This window comes from Maniola hyperantus, chromosome 17 (assembly GCF_902806685.2).
Source record: "Maniola hyperantus chromosome 17, iAphHyp1.2, whole genome shotgun sequence".
NCBI lineage: Eukaryota > Metazoa > Arthropoda > Insecta > Lepidoptera > Nymphalidae > Maniola > Maniola hyperantus.
In genome coordinates this window covers 6989891-7002850 of record NC_048552.1, presented here as the reverse complement: position 1 = coordinate 7002850, position 12960 = coordinate 6989891, and the positions used below count along the sequence as shown (strand labels likewise).

General features: G+C 35.2%; 1 protein-coding gene across 2 annotated transcripts in view; it reads right to left on the bottom strand.

Moving 5' to 3' along the window:
- Nucleotides 1-12717, bottom strand: part of CrzR (corazonin receptor) — a 65604-nt gene extending 52887 nt beyond the window's left edge. Inside the window, exon 1 of one of the 2 annotated variants that reach the window (XM_069504305.1) lies at nt 12583-12717. The gene's annotated coding sequence lies outside the window, so the exon portion shown is untranslated. Of the gene's footprint in view, nt 1-8878; nt 8962-12582 lie in introns of those variants that run through there. The other variant, XM_069504307.1, reaches the window with a different exon arrangement.
- Between the last annotated feature and the right edge of the window lie 243 nt (nt 12718-12960).

Below are 12960 nucleotides of genomic sequence, written 5' to 3'. Positions count from 1 at the left end.
AATTGATATTATAATTTATTCTTTTCTAGTATGTAAGTAACCTGTTGCAGCTTGTGTACGTGTGATTTCTGGTAAGTATTGAGTTAAGTGGGTATAGTAACCAGTTAATCTAACCTTAAACTTCGCACTTGACTTGGTTTTTAGGGTTCCGTACCTCAAAAAGAAAAACGGAACCCTTATAGGATCACTTTGTTGTCTGTCTGTCTGTCTGTTTGTCTGTCTGTCTGTCTGTCTGTCTGTCTGTCTGTCTGTCTGTCTGTCTGTCTGTCTGTCCGTCTGTCTGTCAAGAAACCTACAGGGTACTTTCCGTTGACCTAGAATCATGAAATTTAGCAGGTAGGTAGATCTTATAGCTGACATGTGGGGAAAAATCTAAAAACCGTGAATTTAGGGTTAACTTACACAAAAAAAAAATTGTGGTCATGAACTAATAATTAGTATTTTCTACTTTCGAAGTGAGTGACTATATCAAGTGGGATATCATATGAAAGGTCTTCACCTGTAAATTCTAAAACAGATTTTTATTTATTTTTATGCATCATAGTTTTTGAATTATCGTGCAAAATGTCTAAAAAATACGACTGTAGTACGGAACCCTCATTGCGCGAGCCTGACTCGCACTTGGCCGGTTTTTATAATAGTTATCAACTGTTGTAATGTCCGCGACTTATCCGAGTGGATTAAGGTGTTTTTTAAAATCTAGTGGGAACTCTTTGATTTTGGGTATAAAAAGAATCCTTTGTCCTTCCCCAGGATGCTGCGACAATTTTTGTAGAGATTAATTCAGCAGTACAGGCATGTGAGGTAATAAATACTACAATATTAGTGTGTATGTGGGTTCCAATTAGTCTCTTTCTTAGTTTCCTATTTGGAAGTTGAAGAGCAAAAATAATTTCAGTTTCTTATGAGAGAGAGTGACATTAACTTAATACTTCGACGAAGTAAGTGTCAATCATAAACATTATTATTACTACCATGTACCTACTGATACAAGTTATGACTTTCATCAACATCACTAACGTACCTTTATTTCTGTTTGTTGTTTTTGTACTTACCTACTTACTTTGTTTTGTTTTTTGTGTACAATAAAACATATTTTATTTATTCATTTATTCATCAGTGCAAACTACTTAATTGGGTATTTGACTATAATATAAAAGACAAATTATTTCTCAGTATTAAATAGAGGGTCTTCCAAAATACGTAAAAACCACGTCCTTTGTTAGTTTCAAGTGTAATAACCATTATAAATTATCGATTAAACTAAAAAAGTACGTCATTATGATGTGACGTCACATTCTAGTATTACATAGAATATTGCATAGGTACTAAGCGCGCGTTTTGACTATTGATAAAAAGTTACTGATTTGACTAGTTGTCAAATACCGTATTATACTTAATTCATATCAACGAGCTACGTGGGTAAGTCTCATAATGACCTTTTTTTGTGAGGAAAGGTTATCATGGCTACCACCCTTACATATAGTGAATTTGTGGTTACATAACATAAAAACCGGCCAAGTGCGAGTCAGGCTCGCGCAATGAGAGTTCCGTACTACAGTCGTATTTTCTTGACATTTTGCACGATAATTCAAAAACTATGATACATAAAAATAAATAAAAATCTGTTTTAGAATGCACTGATAAAGACCTTTTATACGATACCCCACTTGATATAGTTATTACTTCGAAATTTGAAAATACTAATTGTTAGTTCATGACCACAATTTAATTTTTTTTGTGTGTTGTAACCACAAATTCACGTTTTTCAGATTTTTTCCCGAATGTCTGCTACAAGATTAGATTAGAAGATACCTACCTGCCAAATTTCATGATTCTAGGTCAACGGGAAGTACCCTGTAGGTTTCTTGACAGACCGACAGATAGACATACAGACATACAGACAGACAGACAGACAACAAAGTGATCCTTATAGGATCACTTTGGTTCCGTTTTTCCTTTTGAGGTATGGAACCCTAAAAAAGAACAAAGCTGTTGAGATAGGTTCTGCCCGTGACAGTTTAAAATTGACATCTCGTAACAACACAGTCTCGACGACGTGACCACAATCCTGAAATCCACTCTGATCCACTGGGATGAAAATATATCACCACAATGACTTCACTAGTTGTACCCTATCCTGGGAAAGAAGTAAGTATAGCGCTCTTTCTGTAACGTAATCTAAATATATAAAAGGAATAGGTGACTGACTGACTGACTCACTGACTGACTGACTGACTGACTGACTGACTGACTGATCTATCAACGCACAGCTCAAACTACTGGACGGATCGGGGTGAAATTTGGCATGCAGATAGCTATTATGACGTAGGCATCCGTTAAGAAAGGATTTTTGAAAATTCAACCCCTAAGGGATTGAAATAGGGGTTTGAAATTTATGTAGTCCACGGGGACGAAGTCGCAAGCATAAGCTAGTGCTTTAATAATTATAAAAGCAAAAATCTCAGCAGGCGCTAGCCATTTTGAGACACCAACCAGTCGTAAATGAAACATTTTCTAATTTAATTTTGAATGTTTTAACGAGTACTGAGAGTTTTGCCTCTATCACGTGTAGGATTACGTAACAAAAAGAGTGCTATACTATCTTCTTTCCGCGGATAGAGTATAGATACCCACGTTGTATACATTCTAATATTATTATAAATCCCTGTTACCTATCTATGCACTGTAAATATACATATTTTGACGACCTCCCTGGCGCAGTGGTAAGCACTGTGGTCTAATTAGTTGGAGGTCCCGGGTACGATTCCTGGCAGGGTTTTGGAATTTTATGATTTCTAAATTTCTGGTCTGGGTTGGTGGAAGGTTTCGGCCGTAGCTACTTCCGGCAAAGCTGTGCTGCCAATCGATTTAGCGTTCCGGTACGATGCTGTAACCTGTAGAAACCAAAGGGGTTTAGGTAATAAAAACTGCCATACCCTTTCCAGGTTAGCCCTCTTCCATCTTAGACTGCATCATCACTTACCACCACGTAACTTGTATTTGAATAAAAAAAAGAAAAAAACTATTTTTATTAACTCAAAAATTTACGTTTTATATGCAAAACTTCCAAGATGCAAAATGAAGATTCTCGCATTTCTCCTATGTCACGGAGAGCAAGGAAATTGAACGCGTGTATGCAGAAAAATATGGTGTCAGAACGTGTCAAAAGTGCAATATGTATAAGTTATAGGTACGTGTAGAAAATATAAAGTATTTTCTATGAATACATCAAAAATATCTTGCAAATATAAACAATGGTATACCCAGGTATTTTAATTCTATTATTATACTATCTGTATTGTTAGGAATTTAAAAAAAATTGATACCGGTTTCAAACATAATATTATTAGGTATATGTATTTATAGTAGCATTATGCTCGCGACTTCGTCCGCGTGAACTACATAAATTTCAAAGTTCCATTAAACTCACTTAGCGGCGGAATTTTCAAAAATCATTTCTTAGTGAATACCTAGTACCTACTGTTTACAAAGAGCACACCCTCCAAATTTCATGTATCTAGGACCAGCGGTTTAAGCTGTGCGTTGATGTATAAGTCAGTCAGTACTTTGAATTTTATATACAGAATGTAACTAGAAGGCTGGCAAAAACGAGGACAGGTGAAAGTACTGATGATTACCGCTGAAAATCATTGTTTTCTTCAAGATCCTCGAGTGGGGTATTATATTGAAGGATTTTAAAAGACCAGTACGAAAATGTATACAATAATATATTTTGAATATAACATGGCGGATTTCATGTGCTTTAATGCGTGGACTGAAAAAATGCAGTGCAATCCGCAGTCGGGGTTTTTTTTAAAACTTTTTAATTGCTTGACATAATAAATCATTGATTGTAGGTATGTATTTTAAGATTTTAACCGATTCGTTGCAAATCATTTATCTATAATTAAGATTTTTTCTTAACCATCCTTTAAATTTGTATGTGAATTGTTAAAAATTTGAATAATTACATGTTTGGAACGGCGTTGGTCCAAACACTTGTATATAACTAGCTTATGCCCGCGACTTCGTCCGCGTGGACTACACAAATTTCAAACCTCTATTTCACCCCCTTAGGGGTTGAATTTTCAAAAATCCTTTCTTAGCGGATGCCTACGTCATAATAGCTATCTGCATACCAAATTTCAGCCCGATCCATCCAGTAGTTTGAGCTGTGCGTTGATAGATCAGTCAGTCAGTCAGTCAGTCAGTCAGTCAGTCAGTCAGTCACCTTTTCCTTTTATATATTTAGAAAGATAACCATATCTAATCATCGTAACTTGTTAACAAGTTTTAAAAATACCTGTATTACTATTCCATATATCGAGGTAATTCCCGATTGGCAATGCGAAAGGTTATAGAGGGAGTAGAGATTTTAGTAGGTACTTAATCTAAGGGTATGTAAACCATAATTTTGATATGACAGTTGACTCACAGAGCAAATAATATGGCGAGTGCATTCTCAAAATGTATGCATTATACATCAGTTTTTTATCAATACTACAATAACACTATTACTAGAGCTAAAATGAGATAAACTATTTCCACAGCTCAATGATGTGCTTGTTGCGGCGAAGATGGGCCTCAAATTGAATTTCCGAACGCAGACATTGAGTAATTTAGCAGAACTGTCGAGGCATAGCATTTATTTGTAAAGGGTTTATTGCCTTCCTTTGAAAGGCCAAAATGCCAAAGGTACAAAGTAACACTTTCCCTGTTTGCGGAAAAGGAGATTTGTTAATATATTTCAGTTGTTAATATACCTACTCGTATTTCAAACTTTCTTGAGATCTAACCAGAAACCGTTTAATATTCGTAATCAAATTTTCATCTTTGGTTCGAATATGTATAACTAGCCGATGCCCACGATATCGTTTGCGTGAATTTAGTTTTTTTAAGTCCCGTGGAAACGCTTTGATTTCCAAGATAAAAAGTAGCCTATATGATACAAACTATCTCTGTACCGAATGGATGATGCCCGCAACCTGGATTTAGGTTTTTAAAAATTTTGTGGGAACTTTGTGATTTTCCGGGACAAAATTTAGCTCCACGAAATGCAAGCTCAGAATGGAAGGAAGAAATTAACGAAAAAATTGACGAATTTGGCTTCCGTTTTGGAAGTCTGTTAAAAATAGACAGGAAATGAGACACTTAATAGAAAATCCACTGTAATGTAATCCACTGTCGGTTAACTATAACGAATTTTCAGGTATTCATTTCAAACATCTTGACATTTCAATTTTACATAACTGCCAATAATAATTATTATGTTGCTTTACGAATAATTTTCTACTTAAATAAAGGAATATAGGACATTGTTTACATGTTTTTTCCAACGTCTAAAAAGATACTTACTTTTGAGATTCATCTCTAACGAGTGTTTCCACACATTTCCCACGGCATGTAGCGACAAAAATTCGTCAAAGAGATATTTTTTCACGTAGAATAACAAATGGAATCACAATTAAATTATGTATGTATATTGTATACCTACTAAAATATTTTAACGATGTACGAGTAATTCAAATTCATTAGTCAAGTATCTCTGACTTTGAGTTTTTAAAATATAAATAAATAGATGATGCCTGCGAATTTCTTGCGGTTCTTCTCGGTAGGAACTCGGTAGGTCTGGCATTCCGAACCAGTGGTAAATTAAACTAGTTGACGATTCAAAAGCATTTGTAAAGGTTTACTTGAATAAAAATATATTCTACTAGCTTCTGCCCGCGGCTTCGCCCGCGTGGCCTACAGGAAACAAATGGCATTTTGTGATCATGTTGATAGATCAGTCAGTCAGTCAGTCAGTCACTTTTTCCTTTTATATATATAGATTAGTTCAAAACTGACAGAGTTTCATACAAACTTCAAACCCCTATTTTACCCCTTTAGGGGTTGAATTATGAAAAATCCTTACTTAGCGGACGCCTACGTTATAATAGCTATCTGCATGCCGACTTTTAGCGTGATCCGTCCAGTAGTTTGAGCTGTGCGTTGATAGATCAGTCAGTCAGTCAGTCAGTCAGTCAGTCACCTTTTCCTTTTTAACCGACTTCAAAAAAAGGAGGAGGTTCTCAATTCGTCGGAATCTTTTTTTTTTTTATGTATGTTCCCCGATTACTCGAAGACGCCTGGACCGATTTTGAAAATTCTTTTTTTGTTTGAAAGGGTATACTTCAAAGTTGGTCCCATTTAAATTTGGTGAAGATAACGGACGGATAAGAGTAAATTGCTCGCGATCAGTGTAATAGCTTAGTAAACAGTAGATTTTTAACCAGTCATAGCATAATTCCATGGGACCACTAAAAATTGTGAAATAAAATTTTTTTACAAAAAAAATAAAAACCGACTTCGATACACAAACACTAAAAATTGAAAAATAATTTAATTTATTACCGAATATTATATACAAGAGTTAATATAGTTCCATAATAATATTTTTTGGGGTCGATGCCAATGAGGTGCCATTGTGGAGTCTCATAAAAATATGAAGTCTAGACGATTCGCGCAGTTAAAGCTAATTGGCACCGGCACCAAAAAGTATTATTATGGAACTATATTAACTCTTGTATATATAATATATTCGGTAATAAATTAAATTATTTTTAAATTTTTAGTGTTTGTGTATCGAAGTCGGTTTTTATTTTTTTTATATATATATAGATTCTATTATATTCTATATTTTCATCCGCGTGGATTTCGATCATGATCATAGATAACAGATCATGATCAACCCGATACCGGCCCACTACTGAGCACGGGTCTCCTCTCAAAGTGAGAAGGGATTAAGGCCATAGTTTGCCACGCTAGCCCAATGCGGATTGGCTGACTTCCCACACCTTTGAGGTCATGGAGAACTCTCAGGCATGTAAGTTTTCTCGTGTTTTCCTTCACCTTTAAAACAAGTGATATTTAATTGTTTTAGAAACGCACAAAACTTTGAAAAGTTAGTGGTGCCCGGGATCGAATACCCCGACCTCCCGAAAAGAAGGCGGACGTTTCAACCACTAGGCTGCTAAGCGGTAATAGCGTGGATTTAGGTTTAAAAAATTTCGCGAGAGCTCTTTGATTTTCCGGATTAGAATGTGCCCATATTATGTTGATTTTGGGTAAAAGCTATCGCTGTTTCACAGCCTATCGGATCTGTCAATGTGGCGTAAAGGAGTAACAAAATATCCAAACATACAAATTAGTAAGATAAAAATTTGCCGTGTATTTTGAATTCTTATAAAAATTTATTAATATAAAACAAGATAAAGTTAAACAGCACTAAATCCCGACTACAACCCGAGAACTGCCAATACATAGCGCTAGTTGAATATAGGAAGATTGTGGTTTCTGTCGTTCAGTGTATTTTAATATTGTACTATGTTTATATTTATGAACTCAGAATTTTCTCCTCTTTCATTTGATATCTCACTCGATACGATAACCAAAAAAAAATTCATAGACTTTTTTATGGGTATATGTAACATTCTGCCATACTGATTTTGTTGAAAAAGTAAAGATAAGAGTTGTGTCACTTTATTGTAACATCAAAGTACTGTTACGTAAAGTTTCAAAACGAAGCACAGAAGTTAATTTTAGTTAAGAGCGGAACCAGCTGTGTGACTTAATTACGAGTAACAGAGGAGCCTGGTTCTGACTCCTTTCCATCTGCTATTTATAATTTCGTCGGAAAAACGTTACGGGTTCTTGAAAAATATAATTCATTCTTGTTTTAATTAAAATACGTTACCCACGACTTTTTATATTTTTTTTTTTATTTTTTTTTATCTTTTATTAACAGGCTTTTACATTTATGTATGTCAGCCTGACTTTTTATATTTTATACACGGGTATTTTAGCATTGCGGAGGGGTTTCAATGTTTTTGTTTTACATCATGATACAGATTAGTAGGCACTACCTATTTCTAATCCTTTTAAAATTGTAAAGACTAGTCGGTCCACTCTGGTTTTTGTCGGATAGTATTGTGATGATATTTTTTTATGAAAGTGTGTCTGTCTGTCTGCTAGCTTTTCACGGCCCATCCATTTAACCGATTTTAAGGCAATTTGGTACGGAGATAGCTTGCATCCCGGGGAAGGACATAGGCATTTATCCCAGAAAATCAAAGAGTTCCCACGGGATTTTTAAAAAGCTGAATCCACGTGGACGAAGTCGTGGGCATCATTTAGTATATAATAATTTCCCAGACAACAAACGAAACATAGAAAAAGAAAATTCAACAAAATATTGAAAACCATTTTATTAGAAAAGTGCTACTAAGTATTTCATAAATGATTTTTTAAACACAATAAAGAAATTGAAATTGATCTATCGCACAGAAAGTCCTGCATTTAAATCTTAGCAGAGTTCAATAAGTCCGTATTTCCAAACGGTGTATTATGAACTTTGTAATTAGGCTAACAAAGCCACAAAGCTATGTTAACGAACTAGAGCACATCGTTGACTACATAACCCTCTCGGGAGTCCTCATTCTCTACCGTCATATTTAGATGTAGGTACATTATATACTACTGTGTCTTTATTGTTAGAAGACGTAATAAGAGGTCCAAAACTCTGAAAGCCAGATTTGCAAAGCAAATTAAAACTTTATCGTCTTGGTAAGGTGGAGTTACTGGTATGAAAGACATGATTAAAAAAATATTAATCGTTAAAAACACAATAAGTGACGATAAAGGAATGCTGGTGATGAAGATTTTATAGTCCAATCCAATCCAATCCATCAGCCTGTTTGCGTCCACTGCTGGACATAGGCCTTTCCAAAAGCACGCCACCAAACACGGTCCTCCGCCTTCCTCATCCATCCGCTCCCCACCACCTTCTCCAGGTCATCGGTCCAGCGGGCTGGAGGTCGTCCCACACTGCGCTTACCGGTACGCGGTCTCCACTCCAGAACACGTCTGCCCCATCGGCCATCGGTTCTGCGACAGACATGACCTGCCCATTGCCACATCAGCTTGCTAATCGTTATTAATTATAGTGCCTATGGTTAAATAGATTTTAGACAAAATACTGTAGGCGTACATATATCTATAGTGCGCGCAAAATAAGTAAGCAACAACAAATTGCAAAACAAAAATTTAATCACGGGGAAAGCCGGCGAGATTGCTAAGTATCTGAGTTATCTAAATATATAAAAGGAAAAGGTGACTGACTGACTGACTGACTGACTGATCTATCAACGCACAGCTCAAACTACTGGACGGATCGGGCTGAAATTTGGCATGCAGATAGCTATTATGACGTAGGCATCCGCTAAGAAAGGATTTTTGAAAATTCAACTCCTTAGGGGGTGAAAAAGGGGTTTGAAATTTGTGTAGTCCACGCGGACGAAGTCGCGAGCATAAGCTAGTTATTATAATAAACAGTAAAAAAATGAAGAAAAACTTTAATGCATAATTATCTCATATAAATTGTCGTTACATCCAAGCCAGGGTTGCGTTATTAAAAATGTTTTTGTAATGTGGAATGATACTTTTACGTTATACGTATTTAAACATTATTTAATTATTGCTTTTTTGAATTATGTCACGGTTTCTACCACTGACCTCTACTAATACAAGTACGTTGGACCTGACCCGTTTTTTAAGCAATTTGATTTTCGTCATTCTGGCACTGATAGCAGCTGTGAGTTGTGACCATCATGTGAGCGTACTCAGCACATAAATGTTAATGATAAAAGAACTATTAACATAATGAATGTTGATGATAAAAGATTTATTAACATAGTGACAACACTGCGACCACTATATGTGTCAATTTTAATTTCACGGTACGCTCAGTGAAATGTTTCAAATAGGTATAAAAAATAACTAACCACTTTAACTAACTGGAACTTTACTCCCGAAGCGCTTTGATTACCTGGGATAAAAATCACTTGTATCCATTTCCGGCGTACAATCTCTGTTTTTATCGAAATCGGTTATCGGTCTCGAAAAGGTAAGTAACATGCCGACTGACAAACAGACATATTACAAATGCAAAAGTGTGTCTGTCTATCTGTCTGCTAGCTTTAGTTTATTTTAGCGTTTAGACTATCGTGAGTGATTTCCATTATAGGTACATGTATGTATGACGAAACGGTTTTACTCACGTATTTCGTCGACGTTAGCCCGACTAGTTTCGAACCCAACGTCGCCGAATAACGACGACGAGGCTCACGTCGACGAAATACGTGAGTAAAGCCGTTTCGTCATACATGTCTACAGGGAGTTTAATCAAGCGCGCCTAGTTAACTACCTATCTAATTATATTCTACTGGGAAAGCTATACCTACCTACTGCTAATTATTATTTAGATTATGGAATAATATTGAATCTGATTAGAAGTTTGGATCTATAAATAGCAAAATAATATAATGGCTGACTAGAAAAATAATACTCCCACATTAAGATGCATTATACCACACTGTGCTGTGACTTATCTTTGTTATTTAAATTTTTTATACCTAATAGTAAGCAATCGGTTTATTCTTAAAAATGCAAAATGTATTTTGTCATAATATCAAATCAACTACTTTATATTGTATTTTCCTACAAGTTCAGATTCACTCAGCCATTTTAGTGTAATAACCATTTTAAATTATCGATTGTACTAAAAAAGCACGTCAAATCATTGTGACGTCACATGCCAGTATTTCATAGAAGCTACCTACTAAGCGCGTGTTTTGACGTTTGATAAAAAGCATCGATGTTAAAAAGATACTGGTTTAACTATTTAGTTCAAAGAATTTCTAAGTAATACTTCGTAGGTGTATTCCTATGTCGATGATTTAGTTACACCGGATTGCCATGATTGCGCTCAACAGTGTGACGTGTTCCTTGTATTATCCGTTTAATATGACTTCCTGACCTGCCGTTACGGTGAGCTGCCATCGCACTTTGTACCTGACCCTCTCAATCATTATGTGTTAGTTCATTGTTCTGATTTGTACGCCACTTCCACGAACCGATAATTATCGGCACGTTGCGATTAACTCGCGGCAGACTCACGAATAAGTGAGTCAATTCAAAGTCCTGACTGACTGACTGACTTAAGTAGGTATATATCAAGACACAACCTAAACCACTGGTCCTAGATACATGAAATTTGAGTGTATGTTCTTTGTAATGAGTAGGTATCCAACTAGAAATAATTGTTCGAAATTCAACCCCCAAGTGGGTTAAATGGGGGATGGAGGTTTGTATGAAAGTCTGTCACTTTTCAAGTTATTTGCATAAAAATTGGTATTTGGGTTTTTGGTTACAAATGAAGAAATACGTGTTTCAGGATTTATGGAAATTCAACCCCACCTCGATTTTCTAAATTCCTACCGAGCGAAGCCGGGGTGGGCCAGATAGTTAATAAAACTCAAAGCACGAGTGTTTAACCACGGATGATTGACTGAGAGAGATAAATCAGTGAAACGCATCAGAAGAAATACCTGCAAAATTTATTATAGATATTTCAACGGTAATGAGGCAAAATATAATTCTTTTGCAACGTGTTTTTGTATTCCTTGATTTTGTATTCCGGTATAAACCTGCATATAAATCGGACTCTAAAAATGTTGGCGCTACGGCTAGGATCAATGCCCAACCATTGGCTAAGAATTCCGATGTCGAAAAATATTAGATATTTCATGACAAAGTTCATTAACCCCACTAAATATTTTGCGATAAGGTTTCGCTTATTTAATATTTGGCAATCATGGCTGCTCTTCGAAACAGATAAACTTGACTGAAATCCAGCAGAGCCAGTTTAAAACTCGACCAGTTTATACGATTATTTATTATTATGGCCAAGGTCACATGACATTGTAATATTGTGTTGCGGCTGTTTAAATAATTAAGATATACACCACGAGTATCTTTCTTTCCTTGTTTATTAATTTTAAGCTATTTTCAAGTATACAGTAAGTAAATGGATAACAATCTGAGGGCCAAGTTTTAATCGCAAAGTAGCTAACTGAGAAATATTTTGGAGGTTTTTTTTTATTGGAAATCTGTCTAAAATATTAAGTTAGCTCTGAGTCGAGTAATAAACTATTATTCTTTGTCCTTTATTCTTTATACATGTAGATTTCATGGCCAAACTAATCTTATGATTAATAACTCTTCTAAGTATGTCCTTCCGTCGTGATTCAAAATATAAGTTTTGCAGATCTTTATACTTGTAGGCAAGGGTAGGCACCTACCAACGTGATTTAAATAATATTTTTTTAAATAGACAATACCGATTTTACGACACCGCTTTCTAAAGTAAATCAAATCTTACGTCATACTTATTAAATTGTGATTAACATTTTTGCGGAAAATATCATATAATATATAATATATAAGGGAAAAACTTAATATTAGTTTAAGTACTAACGCCTCCTTAGGTTAGGATGGGTTTTAATTGTTTGTGTTATGTTGCGTCACTTATAAGTACTTAATTTTATTTTGACATTATCTAAAAAGATTATAACAAGTAAACACGATCAAAATATACAACTTTAAATACAGTTCGTATTATTATTTAAAATCTATAAAGTAGTTAGTTTTATTTACACCATTATAAGTACTTTAGAAAATAAAAATCATAAAAGTACTCACTGTATATTTTCCAGTAAAACAAACACCAAAGTTTATAACTTAACTTTAAATGATTTTATCTTGTATTAGCTAGGAATGGTATGTATATATATATATAAGTCGTATTGTAACTGAGGACAGTTGACACTACGCGTCATGGCCGCACGGTCACAAGAGATAGACTGCCAAAATGTTGTTTTTTGCAACTGAATCACAAAGACATCCCCTGTGCGAAAGATGCTGTATCTAATATTATTGTTACTGACTTTACAAGCACGCTGGACTTGATATTGCCGAACTGTTTTTGAAGCAACTTATCAAATTTTGACGCAGTACTTTACAGTACAGATTCGCCAGTCCAGTCAAAACGATTGCCCCGTTCATGCAACGAGTGGCAAT